This window comes from Amblyraja radiata, chromosome 1 (genome assembly GCF_010909765.2).
Source record: "Amblyraja radiata isolate CabotCenter1 chromosome 1, sAmbRad1.1.pri, whole genome shotgun sequence".
Classification (NCBI taxonomy): Eukaryota; Metazoa; Chordata; class Chondrichthyes; order Rajiformes; family Rajidae; genus Amblyraja; species Amblyraja radiata.
This window is the reverse complement of record NC_045956.1, coordinates 82920423-82936167: the sequence shown is the minus strand read 5'-3', so window position 1 is coordinate 82936167 and position 15745 is coordinate 82920423. Positions and strand designations below refer to the sequence as shown.

Sequence of the window (15745 nt, the reverse complement as noted above, 5' to 3'; positions counted from 1 at the left end):
ATTGATAATGTTCATTATTGTTTGGAGAGGATGGCAAAAATGAACAAGGAGAGAAGCAATCCACATGGACAGGTGAGTGCGTGCAAGTGAGGAACACCAGGGAGAATGCGTTACCTGAAATATTTCCGACTGAGTTATAAGCAACCCAAGGGGAATACAAGATATCCCTCTTCTAATCAATGTTTGGCTTCCATAGCAAATGGCTACAGTAGAGGACAGAAAAGGGGGAGGGAGTAATTTTATAATTTGCTTCAGGCCATTCTATATTTTACTTCAAGTGACTGAAACAATAAATGAAAACCCTGAATTGAAACCTTCAAGCTCAAACTACTCTTTCCAAAGGCACTGCCTGACTCGCTGGGTGTTGCCAGCGATCTGCTTTTGTCTAACGTACAGCATTTGCAATGTTCCCCACCGATTTTTCATTTGGATGAAACAGTAGATAAACTAACGTAATAAGACGCCAGAAGAATAAAATTCTGGTTTTCCCTTGGTTCCCATAAATAGATGCTTGTTAGGCATGTAACATTTTATAAATGCATTAATCTGCATTCATAACTAACACAATGACAAGCATTTAGTACTATCCATGTGCCTTCACTGCATTTCTTTGTAACTAGTACTAGTCTTTCATGGATTACATTAAAGTAACATTTTACACAATTTTTGACATTACAATGGTGCTCACATTAAAGTGGACCAACAGCTTATTACTCTGAGGAAGGCTCTACTTTGTCATTTGTCAGTCTGAAGATTCCAGCTAAGATGTTCATTACAACTAAAACAACATATGGTGGAAGAGCTTATAGGATTTACTAATTAGATCAGGTGATTCAACTGGCCATACCTCACCTGATCCCTGGATTTATGGATCATTTGCAGAAGCAAGAGTTTTAGTCATCTACTAAAATAACATGCTGACTAATATGCTGCATCTGCACTAGTCCCACCTGCTTGCTTTTGGTCCATATCCTTCTAAACCTATCATAACAATATACGTGTACAAATGTATTTTAAACATTGTGATTGTACCTGCTTCAACTACCTCCTCTGGCAGTTCGTTCCATATACCTACCACCTTTTGTGAAAAGTTGCATCTGTGGTTCCTATAAATCTTTCACCTATATTCTCTTGATTCCCCTACTCGGGGTAAATGCAATATTTTACCCAATCTATTTGTCTATGGAACTGAGGCACTACAATGCTGAGAACTATGTTCTGTGCTCTGTGTCTTCCCCTTTTGGACTACCTATCGTATCTGAGTTTGACTTGATTGTATTTATGTGTAGTATATCTGATCTATTTGGACAGCATGTTAAGCAATGGTTTTCACTGTACCTCCGTGCTTGTGACAATAATAAACCTAAACCAGCCGCTGTTGCATATCCCCCTTGTGGTGTTAAGTAATGTCAATCGTCCCTGTCAGACCCTATGCAGAGTTTCAACCTGAAAGAAAAGACCTCTAATTGAATTATTTCGACTATCCACAACTTCTGTTCTGTTGAGTTGAGGAATTGCAAAGGCAAGAAGACACTAATTGGTGTTATCTACAGACCCCCAAATAGTAGCCCGGATGTAGAGTGTAAGTTGCAGCAGGAGTTAAAACTGGCATGTAACAAAGGTAATGCCACTGTGGTGATGGGGGATTTCAATATGCAGGTAGACTGGGAAAATCAGGTTGGTTCAGGACCCCAAGAAAGAGAGTTTGTACAGTGCCTCCGAGATGGATTCTTAGAGCAGCTTGTAATGGAGCCGACCAGAGAAAAGGCAATTCTGGATTTAGTGTTGTCCAATGAATACATCTCCGGTCGGTGGGGGCGCTGCAAGCCGGCAGCCCTGTCAGCAGCGTGTCTGTTTTTTTCTACTTTTTTTGTTTTTTTTAGTATGTTTTAATGTATGGTTTTGATGTTTCTTTGTGTGTCTTGTGTGGGGGTGGTGTGGGGGAAACCGCTTCTGTCACCTCCTCCACGGAGAGGCGACTTTTTCCATGTCGCCTCCCCCGTGGCCTAACAGCAAGGATCGGTGCGGCCTTTCCCGGGGACGCGCCTGGGGCTTCAGCGGCGGGTGCAGCGCGGACTCTCGCCGTGGAGCGGGCGACGCTCCATTCGCTGGCCCGCAGCAGCCTGAAGCCTAAAGCCGCGGTCTGCAGAGCTCCAGCTGGCGCGGCGTCCGCAGCCTGGGATCCCTCGTGGGGGACCCGGGGGAAGAAGAAGCTCCAAATGCCGGCCCGCGGCCTACTTCTACCACGGACGCGGCGTGGACTTGCCATCAGGAGCGGGGTCCCTCGCCGGGGATCCCTGGAGGGGAGTTTCGACTGCCAGCCCTGCAGTCTGTGGTGCTTCTGGATGCGGCGCGAACTTTAGATCTTCGACTGCCGGCCTGCGGCCTACACCAACTTGAAGCCGCAGTCTCCGGTGGGGAGGCACCGTTTCAGGACTTACCTGGACTTTTTACCTTGTCTGCACATCTGGACGCCCGCAGCAACGGCTGCGGAAGGTTGAGGTCCCGACCACGGGGGGAAATGGAGGAGGACTGGCCAAATTTTGTGCCTTCCACCGCAGTGATGAATGCTGTTGTGGATGTTTGTGTTAAATTTCTATTGTGTTTTTGTGTGTTCTTTTTCATTGTACCACTGCTGGCAAATTCATTTCACTTGCACTTATGTGCAATGTGACGAATAAAACTGATTGATTGATTGAACCAGATTTGATAAGAGAACTCGAGGTAAAGGAACCACTTGGAGGTAGTGATCATAATATGATTAGTTTTAATCTGCAATTTGAGAAGGAGAAGGTTAAATCAGAAGTGTCAGTGATACAGTTGAACAAAGGGGACTATGAAGGCATGATAGAGGAGCTGGCCAAGGTAGACAGGAAAGGGATACTAGCAGGAATGACGGTGGAACAGCAATGGCAGGAATTTCTGGGCATAATCTGGAAGACGCAGGATCATTTCATTCCAAAAAGGAAGAAAGATTTAAAGGGGAGTAAGAGGCAACCGTGGCTGACAAGAGAAGTTAGGGATAGAATAAAACTAAAAGAAAAGATGTATAACACAGCAAAGAGTAGCCGGAAGCCAGAAGATTGGGAAACGTTCATAGGACAACAGAAGGAAACAATTGCAAAACAATTGTATGTAGTCAGAAATATGGTGCAATTCTCACCGTGCCTTGTGACCTTTAGGAATGAGACATGTGGGATGATGGCTTCATATGTTTGTTCTTCAGATGAGTGGTAAGCCATGAATTAGATAGTGCATCTGAAAAGAACAGAAAACACTTTTGAAAGCCAGGGTGATACTCTAGCTATCCTCAAGCAGTCAGTTATTAAACTTGCGTAACTGGGTTCCTTTTAAATGGGAGAAGATTGCCATAAAGGGCCATGGAAACCATTTTTACATCCATTCACACGAACATTTAAAGATTACAGGATCCATCAATTTGATAGCCTCTAACTATCCTTGTGCATCCCAACCAACTTAGCAGTTGAAATATTTTGAACATATTTTTAGCAGAAAAGGTGAAACCGTGAAGCTCTGTCTCCTACCTTCTCCACCTGATCAATTCCAAACGTATTTTAGCCACATGTAGGTTCTTGCAGATACAGTATTTATTTGTATCAAATGCTTGATGTTTGAATATTACATATTTTTTCCTAACGCTCTTAATTATAGCATTTTATTTTCTATCGCCATCTTGATTAGACCAATCATAGTCTAGGCCATAGATCAGCGTGGCCTTGTGTTAGGGTGACATTGTGGATACATTGGTTTTTCAGTCTGGTTTTACCATTTCACGAGCAAAGCTTTCAATTTGTGTTTTTGATTTGTTTTTAAATATTAATGTGATAAGCTATAGTTGGTGTAGTCAAATCTCTTGCCCACATTTAAAATCTACTATAGGATTCCCCCACTCAACAATTGTGATTGCTGAAGTTGTACCATATGTGGTTGCTTCATTCTCAAGAGTACTTTGACACCTGTTAGGTTGTGAGCTCAGCTGTGTCCAGATGGAGAAGAATTAGTATTTTGTTTGCTGCAGGTTGCTGAGAGCAGCTTATTTATAGCTTTTTCTGTCCGTTGCTGTGGAGACCAGGTGTTAGCTTCAGTAAGCTGATAATCTGGGATTCATTGGTTAGCATGATGTGCACAGCAAATCTTGAGCTTTATTGCCTGCATCTCGCAGCTGAGTCCAATGTTCCAGTAGTTTAAGCAGAGCTGTGCATATATAAAAGTGAAGCAAGACTATTACTATTACCCCCACTGCAAAGGCTAGAATGTCAAGCTGTGGCAGAGAAGCCTGCATTATTACCTGCCCTGAACATTTCACTAATGATGACAAGAAGCGCTTACTTATTGTAACTTCCTCATGTGGATTGGTACTATGTGCATGTACTTCAGAAGCGGGTACCAAACTGATGTTGCAACTGTACTTTGGACATTGCAAAATTGGTTGAGCAGATGGGTCCTTTTTTTCCTTTTAAATTGTACAGAAATTTAGGAAGGTATTTTGACAGAATAAATAACATAGCAGAGCTGCAGGAAGAGCAAGCCAGCAAAGGGCACTGATGTCAAGAAAGAAGCTTACTTTAAGGGCTAAAGTGGTGCAGCAGTCATTTCGATCTAATTAAATGTTCTTGTTTGATATGACATTTTTCAGCAAGTCTTCTGAAAAAAAATCAATCTGGTGTTGAACTGGTAGTCTTACAAATTTGGGGTTTATTATCAAAGATTGGTGGCAGCTGTATGAATTTTGATGTTGCAGTATCCCATCTGACTGGGCATGTGCTCCATGTTGGTAGGCCTGGCCTACCCTGTTCTAAATAGCCTTTGTCTTTCAAATATTGATCTAATTTATTTTCTAAAGGTTGCTGCCAAATCTGCTATGATTATCGTTCAGTGCATTCCAGGTTATCATCACTTTCAATACAAATATTTCCTACTGTTATTCTGTTTTTGCATATCACTGACCCTACTCCAAACATGTACTAAATCACACATTTTCATTATTGGTTTATTATTGTCATATGTACCTAGATATAAATCTTATGTGATATATATATATATCCTACCCTACTCCAAACATGTACTAAATCACACATTTTCATTATAAATACTTTATTGATCCCCTCAGGGAAATTCAGATGTCCAGAAGCTCCCAACCAACAAACCCACAGATTCAAAACGAACGCAGACAGAAAATACATAGAATACAATGTGGACACTACCTGAGAGCAATAAATACTTAAAAAGACCAATAATTAACAGTTAAAAATTAATAATTGCAAAATGCATCCCCCTACAGCCTAGCGGTCCGAATTATAAAATCTAATGGCTGCAGGGGTGAAGGATCTCCTGAACCGCTCCGTTCTACAGGGCAGGGAGAGGAGCCGGTTGTTGTTCCGAGTGCTCTTTTGACTCTCCAGAATTATATGGAGGGGATGCCCGGGGTTTTTCAGGATGACCTGCACCTTGTGCCTCATACGCCTCTCAAGCACCTCCATCCCAGAGTCTACATGACAATAATATAGATAATGCCACACAAGATATATATATATAGATAATGCCACACAAGAGTAAAGTAAATCCGGTAGTGCATATCCAAATTGCCCCATCTAGATTAAATGCAGTAAATCTTCTTGTGTCCTTGGAATTGTCCCAGTTTGTGTTGCCCAGACCTGAACATAAGGCAGTTTTGAAAGATACATTAAATGCCCTTGTTCTGTACTCTGATAGTTTACAAAGTCCAGGGGCTGTATGCTTTTTGAAACACTTCCAAGCTGCCCTGATACTTGATAATTTATGTACTTATCTGGTCCCAGATCTTTTGTCCTGGTTTACATTGCCCTGAGTTCTCAACTGAAATGCAACGCCAATATATTTATGCATTAAATTCCATTTATTGCCTGTTTGTCCAAACTGTTGATCTGTCTACAGTCACTTCATCCATCATCATCATCCTTTATTGTCATCTTGCAAAGCAACAGTTGTACAGTGCAAAATGAGAAGACGTTTCCCAGGGAATACCGGAGCATCGCACATAAAACTTAAACATTTCACGCATAAAATAAAAACAATAACAAAGCAATCCAGTTCCTGATAAAACAGTACGAATAGTTTAAAAAAGTGCAGGTAAAAACAGCAACATTAAAATACAAGTAAAAACAGTCATAAAATGTCCAGGGCAGCTGATTTAAGTGGCCAGAGCCAGTGCCAGAGTTATTACTCAGTGCCAGTTATTAAATTGTCAGTGCAAAGCAGCAGAATCGGGTGGAGTGACTGTTTAGCAGCCTCACAGCCTGTGGAAGGAAGCTGTTTAGCAGTCTGGTTGTCCGGGCTTTGATGCTACGGTATCTCTTTCCTGATGGTAGGAGATCTAGATGTGTGTGGAGGGGGTGCAGTCTGTCCACTTGCAGCCTGACTGCAAAAGACTGGGGCCTCGTCCACTACCCATCCCCTCCGTGCTGCCCAACATCAATCTGGCCACTTCTCCATCACCAACAATAGAATTTGAGGAGGTGGAGAGGCTGTTCAGAAGACAGAAGCTGTAAATCTCTAGGACCAGACAATGTGGCCACTAGGGGCACTGCATGATGGCAGCCTCTGCCTACAGTCTATCTGTTTTTCTATCCTTTTATTTATAGTTTGTTTAAAAGTACGTTTTGGAGGATTTTTTAAAGTATTTCTATGTGGGGGATGGCGGTAGGGTAAGGGGGAAACCGTTTCTCAGTCACTTCCTGGCGAGGATGTGACTATTCTCCGAGTCGCATCTTCGCCCCCCCTCCCCCCAGCGGTCTACCAACTCGATTGGCGCGGCCTTTCCTGCCGGAGTATTGGGCCTGCTGCTTCACCATCGCGGAGCTGTGGTTTGCAGAGCTTGTAGCGCGGGCGGTGCTGACCAACATTGTGGAGTCCTGGGATCCCTTTGCCGAGGGCCGCTAGTGTGAATCTCCGCCCAGCTTGGCCTGTGAACTTTGGGAGCCGCGGTCTCCGGTAAGAAGGGGCTGATTCGGAAGTCCAACCTGCTGACAATGTTCCGACATCGGAGTTCCATCATCCCGGCGAGTGGGCCTGAACATCGGGCAGCTCGTAGCGGCGATAGCGAGGGGTTCGGGAGCCCCCCCGACCACGGGTGAACAACAGAGGACAACAGAGGAGGATGACTGAACTTTGGGGAAACTTGATTCCGCTGTGTGGGGATGTCTATGTTAAAGACTATCGTGTTCTATGCTCGTTTTTATTTGTATGGCTGTATGGTGACCACAAATGTCACTGTACTAATTAGTGCATGTGACAATAAATGTCTCTTATTTTTCCCCCACTACTCTCAAGCTCTGTGCCGAACAACTGGCAGCAGTCTACACAGACATTTTCAACCAGTCCCTGCAAACCTGTACTGTCCCTGCCTACTTGAAAGTCTCCAATATTGTCCCTGTCCCCAAAAATACATGGATTACTGGTCTTAATGACTACAAGCCTGTTGCACTGACCTCTAGTCATGAAGACACTTGAAAGACTTGTGCTGGCCAAGGTGAAAAATATCACTAGCCCCCTGCTGGACCCTCAGCAGTTTGTATACTGGGCCAATAAATCTGTGGATGGTGCAGTCAATCTGGGCCTGCACTTCGTCCTCCAGCACCTAGACCGCCAGGAGACATTTGTGAGGATCCTGTTTGTTGATTTTAGCTCTGCATTCAACACCATTGCGCCAGAGCTACTACACTCCAAACTTTCCAAGTTGACTGTGCCTGAACCCCTCTGTTGGTGGATCACCAGCTTCCTGACAGACAGGGAGCAGCATGTGAAGCTGGGAAAGCACATCTCGTACCCGCAGACCCTCGGCATAGGAGCAATACAAGGCTGTGTACTCTCCCCTCTCCTCTACTCTCTCTACACCAACGACTGCACCTCCACTGACTCCTCTGTCAAGCTTCTCAAGTTTGCGGACCACACAATCCTGATTGGGCTGATCCAGGATTGGGAGGAATCTGCCTCCAGACAGGAAGTAACACAGCTGTGCTCTTGGTGCCATCGCAACAACCTGGTCTCATTGCTCTTAAGACAGTGGAATTGATTGTAGACTTTAAGAGAGCTCCCTCACCCACTCGCCATCAACAACGTCTCAGTCACATCTGTGCAGTCTTTTAAGTTCCTGGGAACCATCATCTCCAAGGACCTTAAATGGGGGGCCACCATCGACTCCACAGTCAAAAAGGCACAACGGAGGATGAACTTCCTGCGGCAGCTGAGGAAACAGTCTGCCACAGGCAATGATGGTCCAATTCTATACGGCCATCATAGTTTGTCCACCTCCATCATGGTCTGGTTTGGCTCAGCCACCAAGCACGACACCCGGAGGTTGCAGCGAATCATCCGATCAGCTGAGAAGGTTATTGGCTGCAACATTCCCTCCATTGACGAACTGTATACTGTAAAGGCCATGAAGCGAGTGGGTAAGATCAGCACTGATCCCTCGCACCCTGGCCACAAACTCTTTGAATCACTTCCCTCTGGAAGGCGACTCCGAACTGTCAAAACTGCCACAGCCAGACATAAAAACAGCTTTTTTTCTACCAGTTGTAGCTCTAATCAATAACCAAAAATCTGTAGCCTCCTTTTGCTCTGGTATTTTTTAATTTGCTTGTTTAATCAATAATGTTGTATTATTAATGCTTTATGTTTCATTCTTAATTGTCACACTGTCATGTCACTTGCGAGCGGAGCACCAAGGCAAATTCCTTGTATGTGAACATACTAGGCTAATAAACTTATTCATTCAGTTTTGCTCATAAAGTGGGGTACTGATGGCCAGTTGACATCCAGAGTACAACAATGTTGTTAATCTGCCATACATGGACTTGGTTTATTATTTTTCCAACATTCTTAGATGTTTAAAATACATTAAAGTGACTTAATAAAGTACTGCAGATAATACATAAAATAGGTATGTTGCAAAACGTACCTGAAGGTCGCTGAAAATCTGTCCCAGCCTGTGTGCGTGATTTTGGCGCCGTTTAGAGGGGGGCAGGTTTAAAACGCGATTTTCCTTAGGCTGTTCAAATCGAGGATGTTCAGCCTAGTTAATTATTAACGAAAAATCGCTGGAAGATTCCGTCGCTTGAGCTATTATTAGTTTTAAGGGCTTTATTTACTTGTTATAGTAGGTTAAAAATTAACCTCTGAACCCGCGACCGCCGACAACGGGCCGGATCTCATACAGGGGAAAACGGAAGGTAGGCTGTTTATTTTTACGTTAAAAAGGGCTTCTTAAGATCCCTTTATACAAAGTTTAATGTTGCGAGTAGCTAATTTGGGGACCATTATATTCCGCAGTATTTTTCTGGGCATTTGAGGGCACAAATCTACCGCAATGTGAACGTTCTAAACCAGCGCGTTCACAGGATCCCACTGGAAAGCTGATTTAAATGGACATTAATTTACAGCAATTGAACATTAAATTCCTTCCATTTGGCCTATAAATTAATGTAAATGAGATTTAAAAATCATGTTTTATTGTGAATTATTTGTGAATATTATTTGGACACTTAGGCTATTTAAAAATGTTAATCATTTATTAAGAAATGGATAGATGTTTAGATCTAGTAATTGAAGTTTGGAATTAGCTACAATTGGGTAACTAGCTAATTATATGCTTTAATTTCAGGTCATCCAAGTAAGATTGTTTTATATTTGTTTCAGAATGCTTCAATCTATGATAACTGAAAATTTCATTCAGTTCTCTTAATTTTTAAGGAAGTTATGGGCTTTTGACTGTCCACGATCACAGCTTTTTTGTTATGTCCATAGAAAATCAATAGGGAACAAGATGCTAATTTCCGAGTATGAAAATGGCCATAACTTTTTAAATACTTGAGATATGAAAGTGAATTAGGTGTCAAATTAAACTTCTTTTTATGCTTTATCTGATGGGATAAATTGCAGACTTGATTTTTAAAATCTCAAAATTTTGTAACATTGCTACATAAAAGGACACTACGTGCTTGAGTCACTCGGCAGGTCAGGCAACATTTATGGGGAACATGGTTAGGTGAAGTTTTGGGTTGCAGTCTGAGGAAGGGTGAAACAGTGCTGGATTTGGGTAGCACCGTGGTGCAACTGATTGAGCTGCTCACTCACACTGCCAGAGACCCGGGTTAGATGCTGACCGCAGTGTCAGCCTGTGTGGCGTTTGCATGTTCTCCATGTGACTGCGTGGATTTCCAGGGTGCTCCCATTTCCTCCCACATCCCAAAGATGTGCAGGTATGGTTAATTGGGGACTATTTTAAGGACCAATGTGTAAGAAGTGATGACGGTATTTACTGAGGATAAAGACAGGAGGACGGAGGAACTTGGGGCAGTCAATGGAAGTATCTTGAGAGCAGTCAGTGTTACTGCATAGAGGTGCTGAAGATAGACAAATCTCCAGAGTCTGACCATATATATCCGAGGACATTGTGGAAAATCAGAGAGGAAATTGCGGGAGACTTGGATGAAATTTACAAGTCTTCTTTAAATACAGGTGAGATGCCGGAAGACTGGAGGGTGGCAATTGTTGTGCCTTTATTCAAGAAGGGCTGAAGGGAAAATGCTAGGAACTATAGGCAAGTGAGCCTAACATCTGTAGTTGGAAAGTTACTAGACAGTATTCTGAGGCATAGGATATACGGACATTTAGACAGGCAAGGGCTGATCAGGGATAGTCAGAATGGGTTTGTATGTGGGAGGTCCTGTCTCACAAATCTGAGTTTTTTGAAGTACTTGACCAAAAAGGTTTGAGAGTAGAACTGTAGATGTTGTATATAGCAAAGCATTCAACAAGGTTCCATATGATATGCTGCTCTTGGTTAGCTCACATGGGATCCAAGGAGAGATAGGTAAATGGATAGAAAATTGGCTCCATGGAAGGGATCAGAGGGTGATGGTGGAAGGTTGATTCTCGGACTGGAGGTTTCTGACTAGTGGTGTGCCTCAGGGTTCGATGCTGGGCCCGGTACTGTTTATATCAATCATATTCATCTATATCAATGATTTGGATGAGAACATACGCAGCCAGATTAGCAAGTTTGCAGATACAAAAGTGGATGGTTTTACAGAAAGTGAAGATGATTGTGAAAAATTGCAGCAGTATCTTGATCGATTGGCCAGGTGGGCTGAGGAATGGTTGAAGGAATTTAATAGGAATGTGAGGTGTTGCATTTTGTGAAGTTTAACATGGGCCAGACCTACACAGTGAATAGTAGGGCTCTGGGGAGTGTTGTAGGGCAGAGGGATCTCGTAGTGCAGGTGCATGGTTCCTTGAAGGTGGAGTCATGGGTAGATAGGGTGGTCAAAAAGGTGTTTAGCACATTGGCCTTCATCAGTCAGAGTATTGAGTATAAAAGTTGGGAAGTCATGTTGCAGTTGTATAAGATGTTGGTGAGGCTGCATTTAGAGTATTGTGTTCAGTACTGGGCACCATGTTACAGGAAATATATTGTCAAGCTGGGAAGGTTACAGAGAAGGTTTACAGGCATATTGCCAGGGCTAGTGGGTCTGAGCTGGTGGGAGAGGTTGAGTCGGCTGGGTCTATATCCCTTGCAGCACAGGAGGATGACGGATGACTGGGGCCCTAGCATGTGCGGTACTGTATGATTAACATAGATTCTAAATTGTTGGAAGACCAGCTTGTAAAGTAGGAAAAGGACTGGCAAAGATGAGAGTTTGAGTGGTTTAAATAGCATGTGGGTGCAGAACGGGTCTCTTTCCACAAGGGTTAAGCTATGGGAACCAAAGTCAGAGTTATTTAGATGACTGGAAATTGTGAAAGAAGGAAAGGTGTACACTGCGTGTCAGATAAACTTCAGTGAGAGCTGGGTTGAATATAGTGAGCTGAGAGGGGTGAAAATAAAAGGGAAGAGGTTTGGGGGAATAGCTGGGAAGGGGAGGGGATGGAGGGAGAAAGCAAGGACTACCTGGAATTGGAGGTCAATGTTCATACCGCTGGGGTGTAAACTACCCAAGCGAAATATGAGATGCTGTTCCTCCAATTTGTGCTGAGCCTCACTCTGACAATGGCGGATGTAGAAAGGTGTGAAATTATGCATGTTGACAAAGAATGAGTCCAACACAAGAGTAATGTAGTGTAAGATTAATGTACATTCATAGAAAATGATGTCAATTCAATGATATGAGTTCCAAAATAATGCTTGAACGGAGTGGCTGCGATTTATTTTGATTTAATCCCTGAAAATTGCTATTAAAGGCTATAGAATGTGGTTTGTAAGGATAAGAAGGTCCTAAGGGGATGCAGCAAAAATGTAGTTGAATGGTTCCAGAGGTGAGGAATTTTAATCACAAGATTAGACTGGAGAAGCAGGAGGCCATGCCTGAAACGAGGAATTTGGAAAGCAGAGTTGATAGGGGTACACAGCATCACAATTGCTTTAGATCTGCCAACTGGACCTCTGTTTGGTTATTTTACTTTTTTGCACTACTTCAGAGTGCATTGTAATCTTTGCATTCATCTGTTTATTGTTGTACCCATCAATATTGCATGCAGTTTATGAGTTATGTGAACAAGGTATTTCATTGTACCTTTGTGTGTGTGTATGACAGAAATCAAATCTAGAAGGAAGCTCCTCTTATCGGCCACGTTCAATGAGTGGGGATGCATTTAAAATTCTAGACTAAAGGTGTGGTGAAGGAAAATTCTTTATCCAGACCAGTTAAGATTTGGAAATCACTGCCTGTAAGACTGGTGGAAACAAATATGGTTCTTGACAAAGGAAATGGATGTGCACTTTAGTGAAAGTATGTGGTATTGGTAAAAAAAACGTGTGATAGGATAGGCTGTGAGGATCCAGTATAGACTGAGAGGCTGACTGGCTCATTTAATGATATAACAGTTCCATCATTATGGACTTGTTACATTTGCTGTTTCAGCCTAAATGTCACAACTTTCAGCCTAAAAGGAAAAGCTGTCTGCTTGGTGGTTTCCCCAAGTCATGCACTACTCAAAATATGAAATTCTTCTCCAGCTCTCTAAAAGTAATTGTAAGATTGTATAGTTTTCAAAGGTGATCAATCACTTTATTGAAAATCCTCCAGCAAGTAGCTCTGCACGAGTGGGGTTTTATTGCTGGTTTAAAATTTGGTGTAATTAAGTTGCAACCATTTTGGAAAAACTCTAACGAGCATAACAAATACTTCTGAATAAATAATTTGTAACTACGATGCAATAAATGTGATTTAAAAAACAAAACAGAGTTGGGCCTGTAACCAAGTTTTGAGCAGACTGCGTCTGCATCAGTTCTATGAATGAATTTCTTCTGAAGAGAATGCAGAAATTGCTCAGTGATGAAATCGTGCATATCAAATGTTTTCTTCAAATCAATGGCAGCGTGAGCACGGGTGAATTAACAAGCCTAATCATTAATAGAAGTAATGTTGATAAGTTGGCCTGCTTTTAGTAAGTGGGTGTTTGATAGCAGTGTTTATACACTACCAGTTGGGCTCCTGGCTGACTAGCTCTTAAGCTTATGACGGTTGGCCTTTTTATAATCCCTTTTACTGTAGATGCACTTAAAACTAGACTTTGATTCCTTCGTTGCTAAAAAGAGCCTGTTCTGTGGCATTGCATTTGAGTGCTAGTGAGTGTTTCGAACTGTCGATGCAGGCATATCAGACCCACATTTAATTCACATCCCTTTGCTTGGAAAGAGAACACTGATGTGAGTTGGCATAGGGAGTTAGTTGGATTTGTATTACAACACAACATTCTTTTATTCCTGTCCTCAATTTGAGATATTAGCTTAGACTTGGAATTGCTTTAACTATGTACTGGAAAATTTAGTATGTGCTATTTGGGGAATTGAAGTTCCCCAACCTTGCTAATGTGTGATCTTAATGTTCTGGTCCTTTGCACAGAGGTGTTGACAGTTGAAAGCTGCAACTGGCAGAATACTCAAATTAGACTCGAGGATCACTAAATTTGGCTTGTTCAGCACAATTTATGTTCAAACAATTGATTCATGCAGATAGAACTTTTCTTGCCTGTCAGAAGAACCAGTTACAACCTAACATGCCCTTGAATTTCATAATTGTAGTGTTGGAGTCTTTGAAATTGGTTGTTTGCTTTCTCCTTCTTTCCTTCCCTCTTTGACAAAGCTCTGAGTAAAAATCCTTATCACTCTCCCTTCCGCTGCTTAACCCAATGTCACTACATTTATCATAATTCTTGGAAATCTGGTTTTATTGTAACTACCAATGCACTAGACAATTAAGGATATTTTCATTGCGTGCAGTATTGTTCCATAACATTTTATGAAAAACATTTTGTGCCTAGACATCTGCAAGCTCAAATTTGCTATCCAATGTAAAGCAAGTGTGGATTTGCACGAGTGTGATTTTAGTTTATTTAGAAATAGTTCGGAAACAGGCCCTTCGGCCCACCGTGCTGACCAGCAATCCCCAAGTCCATGCTGACCAGCAATCCCCAAACATTAACATTATCCTACACACACTTGCAATTGAAAACTGCTACACATAATTTGCAATTATACCAAGCCAAGGAAATACCAAGGAAAACATTTTTCACACAGAGAGTGGTGAATCTCTGGAATTCTCTGCCACAGAAGGTAGTTGAGACCAGTTCATTGGCTATATTTAAGAGGGAGTTAAATGCGGCCCTTGTGGCTAAAGGGATCAGGGGGTATGGAGAGAAGGCAGGTACAGGATACTGAGTTGGATGATCAGCCATGATCATATTGAATGGCGGTGCAGGCTCGAAGGGCCGAATGGCCTACTCCTGCACCTATTTTCTATGTTTCTATGTTAATTGACAAACCTGTACTTTGGAGTGTGGGAGAAAACTGGAGAAAACCCACGCTGGTCACAGCGAGAACATACGAAATACGCACAGACAAGCACCCGTAATCAGGATTGAACCCGGGACTCTGGTGCTGTAAGGCAGCAACTACTGCTGCACCACCATGCCGCCCTCTTGTACTGCGTTCAAGTTTTGCTCTTACAGGGCATACTTGGGTCCCATTTTGTGTGTAAACAAAGCCGTTCCTAACCTTGCTGTGTTATTAGATGAGTGTGCCTCCTACACTCTATGCGGATGCTGTGGCCAGCTTTGTGCATTGGATAGCAGTTGTTATGATCGGGATCCTTGGAATTTCTTTTGACCAGATACAAGTCCAGGACTTCTGAAGCCCATTGACATACTAAAGCCAGTACAAACAAGATCACAAGTTAGGGACAGAGTCCTATAAAACTTGTTCTGCAGCCACGGTATTTATATCTTCAAGTTGTTTGGTGGCTCGTGTAGAAATGAATATACCCAGGTCTCTCAGATGAGATGGATGTTTTCAAGAGAGAGTTAGATTTAGCTCTTGGGGCCAAGGAAATCAAAGGGATATGGGGGAAAAAAACAAAACGGGGTACTGATTTTAGATGATCAGCCATGAGCATATTGAATGGTGATGCTGGCTCGAAGATGCTACTCCTGCATCTATTTTTCTATGGAACAGCGTGTATTAATTGATGTGTTGAACAGTAATCTGTATTAGACATGGATGGACATTGATGTGCTTGCTTTCATGGCTATGATTTATTGATCAGCATGGTACTAATAGTATTAGTTTTTCTTGAAACACTTCAAAATCACTTTAATGAAATCAGCATGCATATTGTTTTCATTTTTATGTTCACACTGCCACTCTTCCTTCTGCTAACACTTTTTTGATACTTTAAACTTTTTTTTC

The 15745-nt window shown here is 42.4% G+C and overlaps 1 protein-coding gene across 7 annotated transcripts in view; it reads left to right on the top strand.

The window, feature by feature from the left end:
• The window catches only part of prom1 (prominin 1), a 124700-nt gene that overhangs the window by 1106 nt on the left and 107849 nt on the right, over positions 1 to 15745 (top strand). The gene's annotated exons all lie outside the window — the stretch shown is intronic.